Genomic DNA, 18,571 nt, shown 5'->3' with positions numbered 1-18,571 from the left:
ATGTGTTGATGCAACAACACCTTGGATTGATGGGAATTTGAACGTGCATCTTTGAGTTGGATCAGCAGAGGGAGCTGTAGATAGTGACTGGTTTCTCAGTGAGCAGTCTGAATCACAGAATGTCTGGAGATGAACAGGCAGCAACTTCTGCAAAGAATGGTGTCACCAAGAGGGTTAGCCAAGTTTGCTTCACGTTTCTCTGAAATGCTGGTTCATTGTTATGGAATTCCACTCCACTGGAGGCATTTCGAGGAACAGCTGACAATTTGGAAAAGTGAACTTCCTTTACTTTTAATCCTTCATAGTACTCATTGTTAAATTGAATGTTCACTGTTGTCATTGAAATTCATACTGATAACAATCCAGTATTCACCCATTTCAGTTCTAAATGGTTTACCCTGTATACTTAGACTGTGACCCCTGGTTCTGGACTCCACCATCATCAGGGACATCCTTCCTGCATCTACCCTGTCTAATCCTGTTAGAATTTTATAAGCTTCCATGAGAACCCCCCCCCCCCCCGCTCAATCTTCTAAATTCCAGCAAGTATTATCTCAACTGATTCAACTTCTCATAGATAGGGCCTGCTATCCCATAATCAGTCTGGTAAATCTTTCTGTGCTCCCTCGATAGCAAGAACATCATTCCTCAGATAAAGAGACCAAAACTGCACACAATATTTTAGCTTTCTTCTCACCAAGGCCCTGTATGATTGCTCCTGTACTCAAATCCACTCGCTAGGAAGGCAACTGCGGCAACAAATCCTCGTCAACTGATGCGATAGATGGCTGTCTTCTTGATGCAGATTTTCATGAGTGGGGACCTTGAAAAACTTACTTCCGTGTTGTGAAGGTATGAGCAATGCCATCTTTGAGACAGCATCTGAAGAAGGGTCTCGACCCGAAACGTCAGCCTTCCTGCTCCTCTGATGCTGCTTGGTCTGCTGTGTTCATCCAGCTCTACACCTTTTTATCTCAGATTCTCCAGCATCGGCAGTTCCTACTATCTCTGTAACCATTTTTGAGACAGGCAGCTACCGCTCTGTCGTATGGTAGCAATATAGCATTGCGGTGCTGTTTTGTACGCGTACGCGCTTGTTGCACCACTTAGCGGCAGTGTCGATGGTGTAAGCGCAGCTTCCAAATTGCCGGCACCACACAGAAATGTGCAACTTTGGATATTTGGGTCTTCTGAATTCTCAGGGCACCGAAACTGATGTAGTTATTTCCATGGCTTCATTTTTCCAAAAGTTTTTACTGGGATGTGCTCAGGCTTTAACAGTAAGGACATTGCTAATAGCTTTGATCGTAAGCTGTACTTCCCTTTGAAGGTGACATTGACCCACAGCTATCATGTTTACTTCAAGAACTGCCGGGAAATATCAGCAACATTTTCCCAGAAATCTACAGCATCAAAAACAGTAAAATAAAAGCAAAATATTGCAGCTAGAAATCTGATATAAAAACAGAAAGTGATGGAGAAAGTCAGCACATCTGTCAGCTTTAGTTCTTTCCGTCCACAGTGATTCAAATACATTAATCTTGTTGCCCCTTGTTGGATCCTGTGCGCATATCCGCTGTCACATTTGCCCATACAAGGAGTGGGTGGCTGGACTGCTGGTTTGCATTGCAGAGTTACACCAACAACGCAGGTTCAATTCCTACACCAAATGATGCACTCATGAAGAACTATCCTTCTCCAACTCTGCCCTGAGACATGTTGACTCAGGTTCAAATTCCACCAGTCGGTTCTCTCTAATGAGAGAACAGCGCTATGGTCTGCTAAGAATGTGCAAATTTTAACTTTTTAACCTGTCCACAAATACCAAAGATTGCATTTCAAAGGTAATTTTTTGAACTTGAAGCACTTTTGGCCATTCTATAATACCATACAACATTGATGCTTTCTTTTTGCTTTCCTATGTTCTTTCCTATACAGTACATAAGAACTGTCCAAAAAGTGTCAGTTGTTTGATACTCAATCTGAATCTCTTTTGTGTTCACTAACTGTGTTAGAAGGAATTCAATGCTTGCCAGTCTCTGTTTTAATGTGATAATATTTGCTGTGAAATATTAATTTGACAATGACTGACATATTATATAAAAAGATTTGTTGATTGCCGAGTAAAATGATGTGTATTTTCCATAGAATAATGAATGTCTTTAACTGATTGCAAAGAATGATCTTTCTGAAAGCTCGCCATAAATCATAAACACTAATGATATTTCACTAACACAAGTTCAGTGACAAATCAAATGGAATTAACTGTCTAAGGATGAACCTGTGACTTGTAGCTTGAGTTACATGATATTAAAACATGATCAACTTGATGCCATTTTCTTTTATTTCTCTGGTGGTTGGTGATAGCCATTGAGAACCAGGATAACATTCCTAAAGAAGGAATAATGATTAGGATGTATTTCTGCAAGTTGTTTTAAGGACAACTAATTCTTTGCTCACTGAAGTCAGACACAGTCATTAGCATATTGAAACAACAATATTCAATATTGAAGGCCAAAGATATAACTAATTACTGGATATAAGCAAGTACAAATAAAAACTACAAACTCATAAATAATATCACAATAATAACAATGGAGATAGAGAACATGCATAAATGGAAAGAAAAAAGGTCCAACCTAATTGGTGGAAGGAAGCCCAGGGCCCAAGATTCTCTGTGAGGCTCCAGGAAAGCTCCTACTCCTTTTATTGTGGAAGGAAACTCTCTCCTGGTTTTGCTGCTTCTTCCCATCATTGTGACATTTGAAATAAAGCACAAAGCAGGCACAATGAGAGATGAAATAACATTGCACCCTGAATGACATCATTGTATATTGCCCACTGGAATTCAATAATGTTCCTCTCTGCGTGGTCAGCATCTGCCTGTTAAATAGTCACAACAAGAAGCCAGTGAGGACCAGGTGTCGGGTGACTGTGAGCAATTTAATCATGCATTCCAAACACAGTAATGTTTGATGATAAATCCTTCCATGGCTTCAATGAGTGTTCAGTAGGGAAACCAATCATTCACCATAGAGGTTGGTGTAATCTCAGTCATGATGTTAAACTAAATCCTGCTTTGCAGGTCTGATTGCAAATATATCACTGTTGAAGGGTTGGGTGGTGGCACTGGTTTTACACCATCCTCCATTGACTTGTAGGGATCCAACTCAGGACTTTTTCAACTCATCCTCTGATGACAGATCTTCTTTGTTTCAAACTGTCCAGGATTGTTCTGTCCCATATGGCAGGGTTCAACTTACAAGATCTGACAATGGCTTTCAGAATATCTTATCTACATCATAATAGCTAAGATTGAGATGTCCTATGCTGTGGGTTTCTGTGCTCTGCCTGATATGGAGTACTGACTTTGGTATGCAGGGATCCTTCAAGCAAACCAAGGCATACATAGTAAAGCTGAGCTCTAACGAGCATGCATTGATTACCTGATATTAGAATTTTTGTCCTGCCACTTCATGTTGCAGACCATAAGCTGTGAAGGTGGATTGCATCTTGTTGCTTCATGTGATGCCAATAAGTTGTCTATGCTTCACAGCCATAGAGAGATGTTTTGGGAATCACTGTCTGGCAGATGTTGATTTAGTCTCAAAACAAACTCCAATGCTCTCTGCAAAGTCTGTGAGTGATCCTGCTGAACATTGAACTTGTTTTGGCAGGGGGCAGGTGACATCACATCCAGTGCAGTACTTTTGGAGAGGTTCCTTCCAAAATAGCAGAACTTATGAATGGAGTCAAAAGGTATATTATGGATTGTGACTTTGGAGTCCTGGGAGTTTGTGGACAGGAGCAGTTTGGTACAAGATCTCTAAAATGCTTAGAAGATTGGGCAAAGTGGTCTACAAACATTTGAATATCTTCTATAGTGTGTATTATGAAAGCACAATCATTAGCAAACATGAGTGCAGAACAGGTAGTTGTTTGGTGATCTCTGTGGGAGCCTGGAGTCTTTGTGGATTGAGGAGGTTGCTCTCTGTCCTAAACTGAATGTGTATTCCTATGTCAATATCAGTACAGACAAGTGAATGGCTGAAAAGCAGCGGCAAATATGATGGAGCCACTATGCAGCCTTGCTTGATGCCCCTAGTAACAGGATAAGCATCTGAGAGGATCATTCTGCATCACGCTGGCACACTGCAAAGTTCACAGCAACCATTCCTTTTCCAGCATGAAAGCCACTTTTGATTCCAGGTACATCGAGTCAAGAAGGTGACAATCCTGTTGAGAATAATCCCTTTAAAACTTTATATTCTGGAAACAAATGAAAATACCATGATGACTGTCACAGATGAGCTTGCTTCCATTCCATTCGTAAAGGTGAGTTATGGAAGTCACTTTCAATCTGAGGGACAATGCCCACATTTCAGATTTAGCAAAAGTGACATGGTTTCTTAACCATGTGAGTCCCTCTGTGTTGATATTTTCCAGTGGAAAGTCATTAACTCTTGGAGATATACCCATAAAAATACTCAACATGCAGGTTGTTCAGGCAAATTGGATCAACCTGCATCAGATGACGAAGCTGTGTGGCATCAGAACCATTAATCCTCCACATAAGTCTTCCCTCATCCCCCTGAATTTCTCCCGATCAGCAGATCCTCATATTTTTTCTCCCTCGTGTTTATTTAACTCAAATGAATCTATACCAACAGCCTCAACCAATCAATAGGGTACTGAGATTTACTTTGTAACCACTCTTTGGGTGAAGAAGTTTCAGTATTATGTGCTGAAATGGATTTAAACATGACAACCTGCACAATCCAATAGCCTGACACAGGGCATTCACTGTCTGGACTCCTACATGAAAAAATGTGTATTGGTGATGAGACAGGCATCTAACAAGGAATCAGGCACTATTTCAACAGATAAATTTGAAATTTAATAGGTTTCCTAAAATTGCCTTTCGATGTGGTACTGGGCAGAATCCCAGTGAGATTTTACATGAGATGACATTTGCAACTTCACAACTTGTGGTTTTTATGCCTATCAGTGGGTCCCAAATAACTTCCTGTATTACTGATTGCATCCTGGAAATCACAGAACTGTTTGTTTCATTGCTGAACCTCATTTACAACAGACGCAGACATTGACACAGAATGTGGTTTGTGCTAGTGCCAAGTTAGACATAAACACAGGCTGATGTGTTAGGTAAGACAGAGCTGAGATAGCAGAATTTAATTATTGCTTAATTGCTAATAATGCACTTAGAGCTGGATTTTCCATTGTCGCTTTCCTAGATCATATTAGTAAACGCCAAATTATCCAAGATGTGCCAGGGGCTGTTGTTGAATGAAATGCAGCTGCTTATTTTCCCTTTGACTTTGCTAGCTTCAAGTCTTTGCTTTGCAGGGTGGAATGCTGATCAAGTTGGAATTGGAGAAGAATTATAAACTGCAACTCCCAACATAATACAATACCAACAGAATAATTATATACATTGAGGGGAATTTGAAATATTATAAATATAACTCCTAAGGTTACTGCTTGTGATATCAGCTTTAAAAAATTAACACCTTTGCAAAAATGGCAAAGACATAAATTTCAAAAGTAATTATGAAGCTTTGCACATTATTATCAGCAGCAATATCTGGGCTATGATCTTCGCCACAACATCAGATGAATCCTGTACTAATCTGAGCTTCAATATAGTATTATACACTACTTAGCAATTGATTTATTGAAAACGTATTATTCAAAAAATTTCAATCCTAAATTGCAAAATCGGTAATCACCAAGATATCAAGCAATAGTAATGTTCTTACAGTCTGGATGTCTGTTTTTCCTAACAGCTCTTTTCAGTAACATTCATCTTTCAGTTCATCACAGGCTGCTTTATCCACTCAGGTTTTGCCGCTTCTTTGATTCAGCTTCTAAAATAAATTTTGTATGTTAGACAATATTACTACAAGATACTGTGTTATGACTAATGCTAATGCTAATAATCAAGCCCCACTACACCACTAGTCACACCATTAGTGTAAATATATTGATTCAATTACCAAAATGGCCATTGATCCTCTTTAGTACTACTATCAAAAATAAACATCCATCTGGTTACTTTAATGTACTCAAAATAAGACATTTAATATGAACAAAACTTATTATTATTGTCTAAGCTATGATCTGGAATCAAATTTATATGCCCTTTATTCCACACAGAGATACATTCACAAGACACAAAAAGGCAAATTTCTGCAGATGCAATGTCTTTTTTTGAAAAGGAGAAGGAAAAAAACCCCTGTGGATCAAGGATCTTGAAACAAAGGGCAGAATGTGATGACTTATCCTATCCACATTTTCCTTTCAATGAAGCTGAATTGCTGACAGCAATAAATTTATGATAAATGTCCAGTTCTGATTCCAATCAACTTGGGGACGCAAGTCTCTTGAATATGGTCACAGTCCAGCTTTCCAGAGATATGCAACTTCTCAGGTGCTTTTCTGACTCCTGGGTCTACAGAACAGAACTCCAGAGAGGGTTGCTAGGCAGCCATGAGCACAGAGGCCACCAGTCCTCTCAAATTCAGATTTTCTTTCACTAGTTAGGGCAATAAACTCTATCTTTGATCTCTTTGGTGAAACAGCTAAGCGCAGCTTTCAAAGTTGCTTGATTTCCTGTAAAAAGCAAGAAAGCAGACACTTCAGATGGTTCACTTCACTTCCAAGAAATCACATGGTGAAACCCACTTAATCCAGAGAATGTCCAAGTAGTTAAAAATTTTCTAGTTTTTAAAAAAGTCCTTAAATATATATGTATTTAAAACAACTGGTCAATGTATCTGTGGTAATTATTGCTGTTTTAGCAGTTTTGTTGGAAAATGGATTTGTAATAAATGGTATGAATTATGTGATATTTGAATCATAATTTTATGAATTTGGACTGTGTAAAGATGTAGCCATTTCTTTTAGTGACAAGATTGTGGCCCCTTATAGCAATCAGGGGTCTTTGAATAAAACAGGATTCTCCACAGACCCTTAGTTTCCGACATTCAACATCAACCTGCCAATTCCCAGCTCCCAGATGACTTGGTCTATTGACCCAATACCAGGCACAATGCAAAGTAGGAGGACTGCTGATCTCAGACTGTGATATTTGCTATTTTTATTTGCACTGAAACAATGAAATGGAATTAACAATTGACCACAGTCCCTTTGGTCTGAGGAGTATAAAAAACCAGACTTTGTTCCAAACTTGACTATGATCAGATGACCCTCTCTGAACAATTCATGTATATTTTGGTTCATATGAAGTTCCCTCCATCAACAACCATCACCAGCCATGTGCTATCTCTTTCTATACATGAAGAAAAGTCAGTTGAGCGTTGGAGCATAGATGGACACCACAGAACTGGATACCTGTAATAGTCAGTACTTGGAGTTCTGTAGGATTTGGGTATAAAAATCAGGGGCCTGATGCTATTTGAAGATCTTGCTGGGAATATGTACTCCTGGAGCTCTGTTCTGGATTATGGTTTATGAGTGTGGTCCTTTGGAGGCCTAAAGAAAAAACACTTTTTTTTTCCCCTCTCACTTGCTTTCACATGGAGCCAGAAGGAGCAGAAATGCCCCTCCTCCCTTCTGTTCCCCCTCACTTTCCCGCAGGACACACCTGACAGCTACCAGTGAGGCAGAGGCCTAAATCAAAGATAGTAGGAAGTGCCGATGCTGGTGGGGCAGCTTCCAACGCATCATCCTCCGACACTTCCGCCATCTGCAATCTGACCCCACTACCAAAGACAATTTTCCCTCCCCACCCTTACCTGCTTTCCGGAGGGACCACTCTCTCCGTGACTCCCTTGTCTGCTCCACACTCCCCTCCAGACCCACCACACCCGGCACTTTTCCCTGCAACCGCAGGAAGTGCTACACCTGCCCCTACACCTCCCCCCTCACCCCCATCCCAGGCCCTAAGAAGACCTACCACATCAAACAGATGTTCACCTGCACATCTGTTAATGTGGTATACTGTATCCCCTGTTCCCATTGTGGCCTTCGCTACATCGGGGAAACTAAGCGGAGGCTTGGGGACCTCCTTGCGGAACACCTACACTCGGTTCGTGACAAACGACAACACCTCCCAGTCGCGAACCATTTCAACTCCCCCTCCCACTCCTTGGATGACATGTCCATCCTGGGTCTCCTGCATTGCCACAATGATGCCACCTGAAAGCTGCAGGAACAGCATCTCATATTTTGCTTGGGAACCCTGCAGCCCAAGGGTATCAATGTGGACTTCACAAGCTTCAAAATCTCCCCTCCCCCTACCGCATCCCAAAACCAGCCCAGCTCATCCCCGCCTCCTTAACCATTCCTCCCACCTCAAGCCCCACCCCCATCTCCTACCCACTAACCTCATCCCGCTTCCTTGACCTGTCCATCCTCCCTGGACCGACCTATCCCCTCCCTAACTCCCCACCTACACTCATCTTTACTGGCTCCAACCCCACCTCTTTGACCTGTCTGTCTCCTCTCCACCTATCTTCTCCTTTATCCATCTTCTATCCGCCTCCCCCTCTCTCCCTATTTATTTCAGAATCCCCTTCCCCTCCCCCATTTCTGAAGAAGGGTCTTGACCCAAAACGTCAGCTTTCCTGCTCCTCTGATGCTGCTTGGCCTGCTGTGTTCATCCAGCTCTACACCTTGTTATCTCAGAGGCCTAAATCATCTTTGTGATTGTTGTAGAAGGTAATGGTTTAGAAAGGGTTAACATTGGAGACTATATTGAGCACCACCTGTTCTAATGATGCAATACACTACACCTCCTTCAAGACAAGAACCTTTCCTCGTTACAATTCACTACTGGTTTTCCACTAGCACTCTAAATCAATAGGCCCTGAGACCCAGTCAAGGATGGAGGATGGTGGCAGCAAGACAATCCAATCTGAAGTTGAAATTCAGCTGAAGCAGAGTATAACAGAAGATTGTAAGAAGGTTATTCAGGTTGTGATAAGAGCACGAGGTCTTTAATTTAAAACTGCACTTCAGGCAGAAAGAGTTTATTAAGGCTAAAGGCACTAGGCTTGATTTGGGAAAGTTGTGGGGGGAAAGTGCAAGCATTGTTTATTAGGTCTTGAAAGGTAGGAAACTGTCCATTTTGCCACAGAAAAGTGTCACAACATTTTGCTTGCAGGAGGTGGGAAACCTTCATTTTGACTGCAAATTCATGGGGAAACACCACTTAGTAATACATAGATACAACATCACTATTTTATGGTATTTAAAGCTTTAAGAGATGGAAATAAACTGGCATTGTGATATTGAAATTGTAAGAATCTGCTTGGGAAAGATGTTAAAGCAGCAGTGAGATACCACCGAACTAAAAAGCTTTGGAAATACAGAAAGTAAGCATGAAAAGGCCATTTAGCCATTGAGCCCATACCGCTTTTCAACATATTCCATACCCGTTGATACCTTTACCCTTGAGAAATCTATTTATTTCTTAAATGTATTTAGTGCTGGGGAGCAGATGCGTTTTTGTTTTGCCGCGTGATTTGAAACCTTTCAAACTGTTATATATTTAGATAGAACAAAATAAGCCAAACTGTTTTTTCTTTCTTTAGTTTTAACAATAAGACGTTTATTATCCAAATGTTCAGCCTTGTGGGTTTATGTTTCAGTGAAAGACAGCCAGATTTAATTCTGGGATCTGTCTTGGACACTCATAACATCACCTTAGATTATAATCTGTAAAATAATAGGTCACTTCCAGATGTAAGGAAGTGGTCATCGTCATAGGCCAGCAAATGTCAAACAGTTACTCATACAAAGATGTTAATGTGATTGGAAAAGATAACCAATGCATTACTTGGGGAAACTGGCAATCCAATTTACTAGAGTTTGACAGGTTCTCTACATCAATGGACATCTCATTCATTTTAAACTTGATAGTGGGTGATACTGAGTGTCACTGTCTTAATCAGATCAAATACCACAGCTGTAGAAACACAAATAACAGCATTCACAAGTGTTGTGCTGAAAGCTGGCCAGACGAAAAGTCCAGTGGGTCAGCCAAGAATCCATACTTTGAGTACTAATAGCATTTCACAATCAGAGATGACTTAATAGTGTATGATAGAAGACTAGTTATTTCAGGTTCCCTTCAGTAAGATAACCTGGAAAGGATACATCAAGGACACTTAGGGATTGGCAGGTCTCAGGCCTCAGTCAAGGGTGTGATGTTCAGAGATCTCATTGCAAAATCTTTGATGACACAGGATTATCAGGCCTGGAAATCAGTTCAGTTATTACTGAAGAAAATTCAAATGAAAGAAATCAGAAAAGTTTGCAACTAAGTGCAGAAAAGGAGAAAAAGAGCAAGCAGTACAACCTACTTAAGTCCACTGATCGACTTTTAAATGAAATTGTTCATGTGCCAATGTAGTCTGGTGAACAAATTGTAATAACAGCAGATGCAAATTTGATAGCCAATGCTGAAATAACACAAGTTCAAGGGGAATATTTCAATTATTCCTTTTGTCTTTCAAGGGAAGAACCAATAACAGAGTTAAGTCAGCGACAATCCTCAAGTAAAATATGACATGCAGGATTTGCCAGTAAGATAACCATAGTGGGTGACTGAAGATGCTTAACCTAATCCATAATTTAAAATAAAGAAGTTACATACTTCAACACAGATGTATCAGCAATTGAAAATCAAGATTTGTTTAAGAAACTGAAGTGGATGGGGTGGCAAATTGTATTTGCACCTTGGCTTTGCCTGATTTCATGAAAGAGGTGAAGTAGAAGGGTAAGCTTTATCAAGCACAAGCTGGAATCTCCAAGGATCTGCTTTCTTCCACTTTGACCCAGAAAGTCCAAGGTCAACTGCCCTGTTTTGGAATAGCAACCACAAAATGGGATATTTTACGTCTGTCTGAGCTAGCAGAATAGACATGAGTTTTTAGTTCAAGTCCAAGTGTGGGACTTTAATCAAATCTTGTGACTTGAGGTGAGAGTGCTACCCACTGAGCTATGGCTGACATCAGACAGCAGGCTTGATAGAGCTCTTTAAAATCTCACAGGATTAAATATATTAAATAGAGAAGCTGTTTTTCAGTAGCTGTTGGGTTACTAATTAGTAGTCACATGATTAAGGTGATTGATAAAAGAATCAGTGGCAACTTGGAAGGTGCATAGTTCCTTGAAAGTGGAGTTGTAAGTAGACAGGATGGTGAAGAAGGCATTTGGCATGCTTGCCTTCATTGGGCAAAACATTGAGTATAGGAGTTGGGACGTTACGTTGCAGTTGCATAGAACATTGGTGAGGCACTTTTGGAATACTGCGTACAATTCTGGTCACCCTTCTTTCAGAAGAATGTTATTAAACTTGACAGGGTACATAGAAGATTTACAAGCATGTTGCCAGGACTGGAGCGTTTGAGTTTAGAGGGAGGTTGAATAGACTGGGCTTTTTTTTCCTCCCTCGAGTGTTGGAGGCTGAGGATGACATTATAGAGGTTTATAAAATCATGAGGGGCATGGACAGAGTGAATAGCCAGGTCTTTTGCCTTGGGCAGAGGAGTCCAAAACGGGAGGGCATAGCCTCAAGATTAGAGGGAGCAGATTTAGGACTGAATTGAGAAGGAATTTCTTCACCCAGAGGGTTGTTAATCTATGGAATTCCTCGCCCTGTGAAGTAGTTGACGCTACGTTAGTAAACATTTTTTAAAAAAAGGTAGTGTTTTTTGAACAATAAAGGAATTAAGTGAGAACATGGGTAAGTGGATCTGAGTCCACGAAAAGATCAGCCATGATCTTATTGAATGGCGGAGCAGGCTTGAAGGGCCAGATGGCCTACTCCTGCTCCTAGTTCTTATGTTCTTAAGGTGAGAGGGAACCCGAAAGGTAACTTTTTCACACAGAGGATGGTGTGCATATGGAACAAATTGTCAGAATAAGTGGAGGCGGGTACAATTACATCATTTAAAAGGTATCTGGATGGATATAAGATTAGAAAGAGTTTAAGAGGTATATGGGCCAAATGCTGGCAAATGCAACCAGGTCAGACTGCAATGTCTGGTAGGCACTGACAAGTTGGACCGAAGGGTCTGTTTGCATGCAGTATTAATCTATGAATCTATAGCTGCCTCTGTTCAAGTTTAGCAAAAATATGGGAACCATGGGAAAAGCTCTGAAGAAGTCATATCAGACTTGAAATGTTAACTCTATTACTCTCTCTACAAATGCTTCCAGGCCTGCTGAGTTTCTCCAGCACTTTGATTTTATTTCTGATTTCCAACATTTACTATTTTGCTTTTATTATTATGGGAAGTACTCTATTTCATGTTTTGAATTCTCACTTTGGCATTGGAAATAGCAGCTGCAGGGGCCATTCTAACATTTTTTTGCCTGACCTTTTTTTTAAGTTCCTAGAACTCCTTATGCTGTCTCACAGCCACAGCTGTCTCCTAGAGCTGCTGATACTTTGCACCCAGCTGTGAAACTGACATATGAATGTGGCAGGCCAATCTTTAGGTTTTTTTTTGGAAGATCTAACAAGAATTCACTCACAATTCCCCCGTTACACATCTCATTAAATATCTCTTACCCTGGTGTGTTTATTGTCTCACTCAGACTCTTGATCAGTTGCAGTCTATATCTGCCAGCCATAGCATATTGCTGACCATAAATCCAGTATTGCACTTTCTAAAATATGACCGTGACTGCATTTCAAATATACGTCATTGATCATAAAATATTTTACAATGTTCTGTGGTTGTGAAAGGCACGATAAATACAAGTCTTGTACTGTTTCCGCAGACCAAATTTACAATGCAACAATCCGTTATCGTTATCAAACTAACAACAGAACAGGCATCTATATGGTCAGGGTTCATTCAGTTATTCATCTTGAAAACTGGAGTATCAGACCTTGGACTTTTTGACCTATAGCTACACAAAGTGATTCATTTATTTACTGAATCATTAAGGCAACTTGAATTCCGTTTAAGCAGTAACTTGTCATCTGCCAAAATCACACCATGTCAGTTTGCTCCTCAGATATGTTGATAATTGTGTGAATGCAGACAACTGTCTATAACTCCAACTGATGAAAAGCTGCCATAATTCAAAACTAGATTAATTGGCCTAAACACTAATGTAAAAGAGCAATTGCAATATAATGAGGATCTGTTTTGTGTTGAAAAATAAAGAATTGGTGAGAGAGAACGGAAGAGAATTGGGGCCGGTTTTGTATTTTTTAAAGCAGAACTTTTAACTTACTCAATAGTAAGGGCAATATAGATTTAAGGATACAGGAAATAAATAGCAACCAATGAATCATTGCTAATTACCTTAGCACAAAAATGTGTAGTTAAAATTGTGACTTCAATATGGTGAAATGTCTCATAGGAACGCAATGAGACCTAATGACTGGTAATTTGATCAAAAGTAATTCACTGTGTATGCTGCTCCTCACCTTCAGTAGATATTTGATTAAGAATTATTTACAGAGTTTAAGAAGTGAAAAACCCAACTTCTTTTTAATTCATTCATGGGATGTGGGTGTCGCTGTCTAGACCAGCATTTATTGCCCATTGCTAATTGGCCAGAGGGCAGTTAAGAGTCAACCACTTTGGAGTCACATGTAGGCCAGATCAGGAAGGTTGGCAGATTTCCTTTCCAAAAGGACATTAGTGAACCAGATGGGTTTTTCCTGACAATTGGCAATGGTTTCATGGTCATCATTAAATTCTTAATTTCCACCATCTGCCATGGCAGGATTTGAACCCAGGTCCCCAGAACATTACCCAAGTGTCCAGATTAAGAGTTGAGCAATAATCCCATTAGGCCATCACCTACTGGGAGATGGTAGAAGTGACTTTTATAATTGAAGAATCAAGAACTTGTATTGCTATAGAATCCCTTGCGTGGAAAGACATCTCAAAGTTTTCCATTACAAGGTTACAAACCCAGCCGCATTTTTGGAAATTCATCATTCAAATCACAACAGATTGGCCTTTTGAAGGAAAAACATTGAGTCCAATGATGAATAGAAGAAAAACTTGTATTTATATTGCACCTTTCAAGGTGTCAGAATGCTTCAAATTTCTCTGGAGCCAATAAAGTACTCCTGAAGCATGGTCATTGTCGTAACGAAGGAAACGCAGCAGCCAATCCGTAAGCAGCAAACTCTCACAAACAGCAATGATATGATCACATAAAATTATTTTTGTGATTTTGACTGAGGGAGAAATATTGGTCAGGATTTAAAGGATAACTCCCCTACTCATCTTTAAATTAGTGTCATGGATTGGTATGTCAACCTGGGAGATACATTAACGTATCGTTATAAAGACAGAGCTTTTAACATTACAGCACTCCCTCAGAGGTGAGATTTCTGTGGCAAGGAACTCACCTCCTGCCTCTGTAAACAAAGCCTGTCCAATATCTACAGGGCACAAGTCAGGAGTGTGATGGAATCGTCTCCACTTGCCTTGATGAATGCAACTCCAATAAATCTCAAGAAGCTTGACACCATAAAGGACAAAGCAACTCGCTTGATTGGCACCCCAAACACTACCGTAAACATTCAATCCCTCCATCTCTGATGCACAGTGACATTAGTGAGTGTGAAGTCACCCATGGAGCTGCCCTCAGCAGCAGCTTGTAAACCTAAACTCCTACCATTCAGATAGTATGATGAAGATGCCATAGTCCTGGAGAACCATACAGCTGGTCTTTCATGGATAGAGTCAACTGGTGGTGAGTTTAATCTGAGGATCACCATGCCTCAGGCGCGGCGCATGTTTGAGAAGGTGGGACTTTCATGGTAACCTCAGCCAGTACAGGAAATCAGCCCATGCTATTAGGGGCAGTCTACATCACAAATGAGCTCTCCAGCCAACTGAATTAACCAACCTCTCTAAAGGCAAGGCACATGGTCATATGGAAAAACCACCATCTACAAGTTTGCTCTAAGCTACACAACCTTGATTTGGAACTATACAACATTACTTCAAAGTCATTGGGTAAAATTCCTGGAACTTCCTCTGTAACAGCATTGTGGATGTACCCACAAAGACTGCAGCAGTTCAACAAGGTCGCTCACCATCACCTTCTCACAGGGCAGTTAAGAAAGAATAATAAATGTTGGCCTTGATCGTGATACCACATCCCTTTAACAAATAATATAAATAAGTATTACCTAAAATGTCAGTCTAGATTTAAGTGTACCAGTTTTAGGAGTTGGATTTCAACATACAACTTTCCGACTCGGGGTCAAGACTGTACCATTGCTGATTTTTTTAAACAGTCTGAATGTTGTTCATGTTAACAGAACTCCATTCTTCTGTCCAGTTTGTTGCTGCAGTTACAGAGCTTCCAGTGCAAACCCTGCCTTGCCTCCTGCTGAGCTCAAATTAAAAAAAAAATTGAACTCAATCTAAAACAACCCAACTCTACCCACCCACTCATCCACCCTCACTGTATCCAAGCCATCCCAACCAGTACGCCCCCACCCAACCCAACATACTTCATCCCAATTCTGAGGAAGGATCACCAGACCTGAAACATTTAATCTGATTTGTCTCCACAGGTGCTGCCAGACCTGCCAAGCTTTTCCAGCAATTTCTGTTTTTGTTTCAGATTTACAGCATCTGCAGTTCTTTTGGTTTTTATACTTCATCCCACCCAATCCACACTCTGCCTGCCCAACTGAACACAAGCCACTTAACCGAATCAAACCCACACAAGTCAGCATGGTAGCTCAGTGGTTAGCACTACTGCCTCACAGTGCCTGGGACCTGGGTTCAATTCCACCCTCGGGTGACTGTCTGTGTCGAGTTTGCACATTCTCCTTGTGTCTGCATGGGTTTCCGCCAGTGTTCTGGTTTCCTCCCACAGTCCAAAGATGTGCAGGTTAGGTGGATTGGCTATGCTAAATAGCCTGTAGTGTCCAGGAGTGTGTAAATTAGGTGGATTTGACAGGGGAAATGCAGGGTTACAGGTAAAGGGTAGGGGTTTGGGTCTGGGTAGGATGCTGTTTGAAGGGACAGTGTGGACTTGTTGGGCCAAATGGCCTGTTCCTACACTGCAGGCATTCTATGAAGTTCACACACCCACTGGACCTGACACCCCTATTCAGCCCAACACAGTTCTTGCCTTGACGTGTGTCACTTCACTCTACATTTCTACTTGGTATCAATCTACTGAATGCACACAACCCACCACATCAGACAAAATACCTCCAGCCAGCCCTACCAAACCCAACTCAACCTAGTGAATTGAATCAACTCAAGCTGACACCAACAGATACCCTGCCTCACCCTACATAACATCATTAGATCCCCTGCTCCATCCTATCCAACATAAGCCATTCTACAGATCATATTCCATGCACAGTCCATTAAACCAATACTTCCCCAATCAACCGAATATACCTCATTGTATACAATCCACTTCTGCAGACTCGACTCAACTGAGATAGTAGGAACTGCAGATGCTGGAGAATCTGAGATAACCAGGAGTAGAGCTGGATGAACACAGCAGGCCAAGCAGCATCAGAGGAGCAGGAATGCTGACGTTTTGGATCGAGACCCTTCTTCAGAAATGGGGGAGGGGAAGGGGATTCTGAAATAAATAGGGGGAGGGGGAGAAGGGGAGGTGGATAGAAGATGGATAAAGGAGAAGATAGGTGGAGAGGAGACAAACAGGTCAAAGAGACAGGGGTGGAGCCAGTAAAGGTGAGTGTAGGTGTGGAGTTGGGGGGGATAGCTCAGTCTAGGGAGGACGAAAAGGGCAAGGCGGTTGAGGGGGGGGGGGGGCGGGATGAGGCTGGTAGGTAGGAGATGGGGGTGGGGAGCTGGTTCATCCACTTCACCAACACCTTCCACCCCAACCTTAAGTTCACCTGGACCATCTCTGATACCTCTCTCTCCTTCCTGGACCTCTCTGTTTCCATCTCTGGCAACCACCTGGAAACCGATATGCATTTCAAGCCTACCGTCTCCCACAGCTACCTAGAATACACCTCCTCCCACCCACCTTCCTGCAAAAATGCCATCCCCTATTCCCAATTCCTTCGCCTCCGCCGCATCTGCTCCCGGGATGAGGCATTCCACTCCCGGACATCCCAGATGTCCTCGTTTTTCAAGGACCGCAACTTCCCCCCAACAGTGGTCGAAAACGCCCTTGACGGCATCTCCCGCAACTCATCCCTCACACCCTCTCCCAACAATAACAACCAAAACAGGATCCCTCTTGTCCTCACGTACCACCCCACCAACCTCCAAATCCAACGCATTATCCTCTAGCACTTCTGCCATCTGCAATCTGACCCCACTACCAAAGACATTTTTCCCTCCCCACCCTTATCCGCTTTCTGGAGGGACCACTCTCTCCATGACTCCTTTGTCCGCTCCACACTCCCCACCAGCCCCACTACCCCCGGCACTTTTCCCTGCAGCCGCAGCAAGTGCTACACCTGCCCCTACACCTCCCCCCTCACCCCCATCCCAGGCCCCAAGAAGACCTTCCACATCAAACAGATGTTCACCTGCACATCGGCTAATGTGGTATACTATATCCGCTGTTCCTGATGTGGCCTCCTCTACATTGGGGAAACCAAACGGAGGCTTGGGGACCGCTTTGTGGAACACCTACGCTCGGTTCGCAACAAACAACAGCACCTCCCAGTCGCAAACCATTTCTACTCCCCCTCCCACTTCCACTCCTCAGACGACATGTCCATCCTGGGCCTCCTGCAGTGCCACAACGATGCCACCCGAAAGTTGCAGGAACAGCACCTCATATTTCACTTGGGAACCCTGCAGCCCAAGGGTATCAATGTGGACTTCACAAGCTTCAAAATCTCCCCTCCCCCAACCACATCCCAAAACCAGCCAAGCTCACCCCCACATCCCTAACCTGTCCCCCCACCTCAAGCCCCACCCGAATCTCCTACCTACTAGCCTCATCCCGCCTCCTTGACCTGTCCGTCCTCCCTGGACTGACCTATCCTCTCCCTAACTCCCCACCTACACTCACCTTTACTGGCTCCACCCCTGCCTCTTTGACCTGTCTGTCTCCTCTCCACCTATCTTCTCCTCTATCCATCTTCTATCCGCCTCCCCCTCTCTCCTTATTTATTTCAGAATCCCCTTCCCCTCACTCATTTCTGAAGGGTCCAGACCCGAAACGTCAGCTTTCCTGCTCCTCTGATGCTGCTTGGCCTACTGTGTTCATCCAAATCTACACCTTGTTATCTCGACTCAACTGAATTGTGCACCACATACGTCAAACACACAGCTCTTACTCAACTTCACCCAAACCAATTTACATTATCCTACTGAACCTAAAATCATCCTACTCACCAAAACCTAAACCCATTAAACTGATCCTCCCAAGCCAATCTACATAACGCTCCTAAACACACCCTTATCTCCTCCTCCCATTCAATGTAAATCTGGAACCAAAGGCACTCACCTCTCGCGAGAATTAGCGGTTTCCTACGACTTCGAAATCATCTCGCGTTGTTTGATGATGGTGTGAGATGGTGACTCACCTCCAGAGGGACAGAGACGGAGACTGGGATTGAGGTAGGCAGACAGTGTCC

The 18,571-nt window shown here is 42.2% G+C and overlaps 2 long non-coding RNA genes across 2 annotated transcripts in view; one reads left to right on the top strand and one right to left on the bottom strand.

Annotated features, from left to right (window-relative positions):
* Nucleotides 1-5,263: 5,263 nt before the first annotated feature.
* LOC125486861 lies at nucleotides 5,264-18,547 on the bottom strand. The gene is made up of 3 exons (XR_007265476.1): nucleotides 18,442-18,547; nucleotides 5,781-5,888; nucleotides 5,264-5,376 (listed from the first exon to the last, which is right to left on the bottom strand). It is a non-coding gene; the product is annotated as an uncharacterized LOC125486861 (long non-coding RNA).
* Nucleotides 18,432-18,571, top strand: part of LOC125486860 — a 38,906-nt gene continuing 38,766 nt past the window's right edge. The window contains exon 1 of the long non-coding RNA XR_007265475.1: nucleotides 18,432-18,554. This is a non-coding gene — a long non-coding RNA (uncharacterized LOC125486860). The remainder of the gene's footprint in view (nucleotides 18,555-18,571) is intronic.

Source organism: Rhincodon typus, chromosome 34 (assembly GCF_021869965.1).
Source record: "Rhincodon typus isolate 14 chromosome 34, sRhiTyp1.1, whole genome shotgun sequence".
NCBI classification, from domain to species: Eukaryota; Metazoa; Chordata; class Chondrichthyes; order Orectolobiformes; family Rhincodontidae; genus Rhincodon; species Rhincodon typus.
Note: the sequence above shows the minus strand (reverse complement) of the source record. Positions and strands in the feature narration are given on the sequence as shown.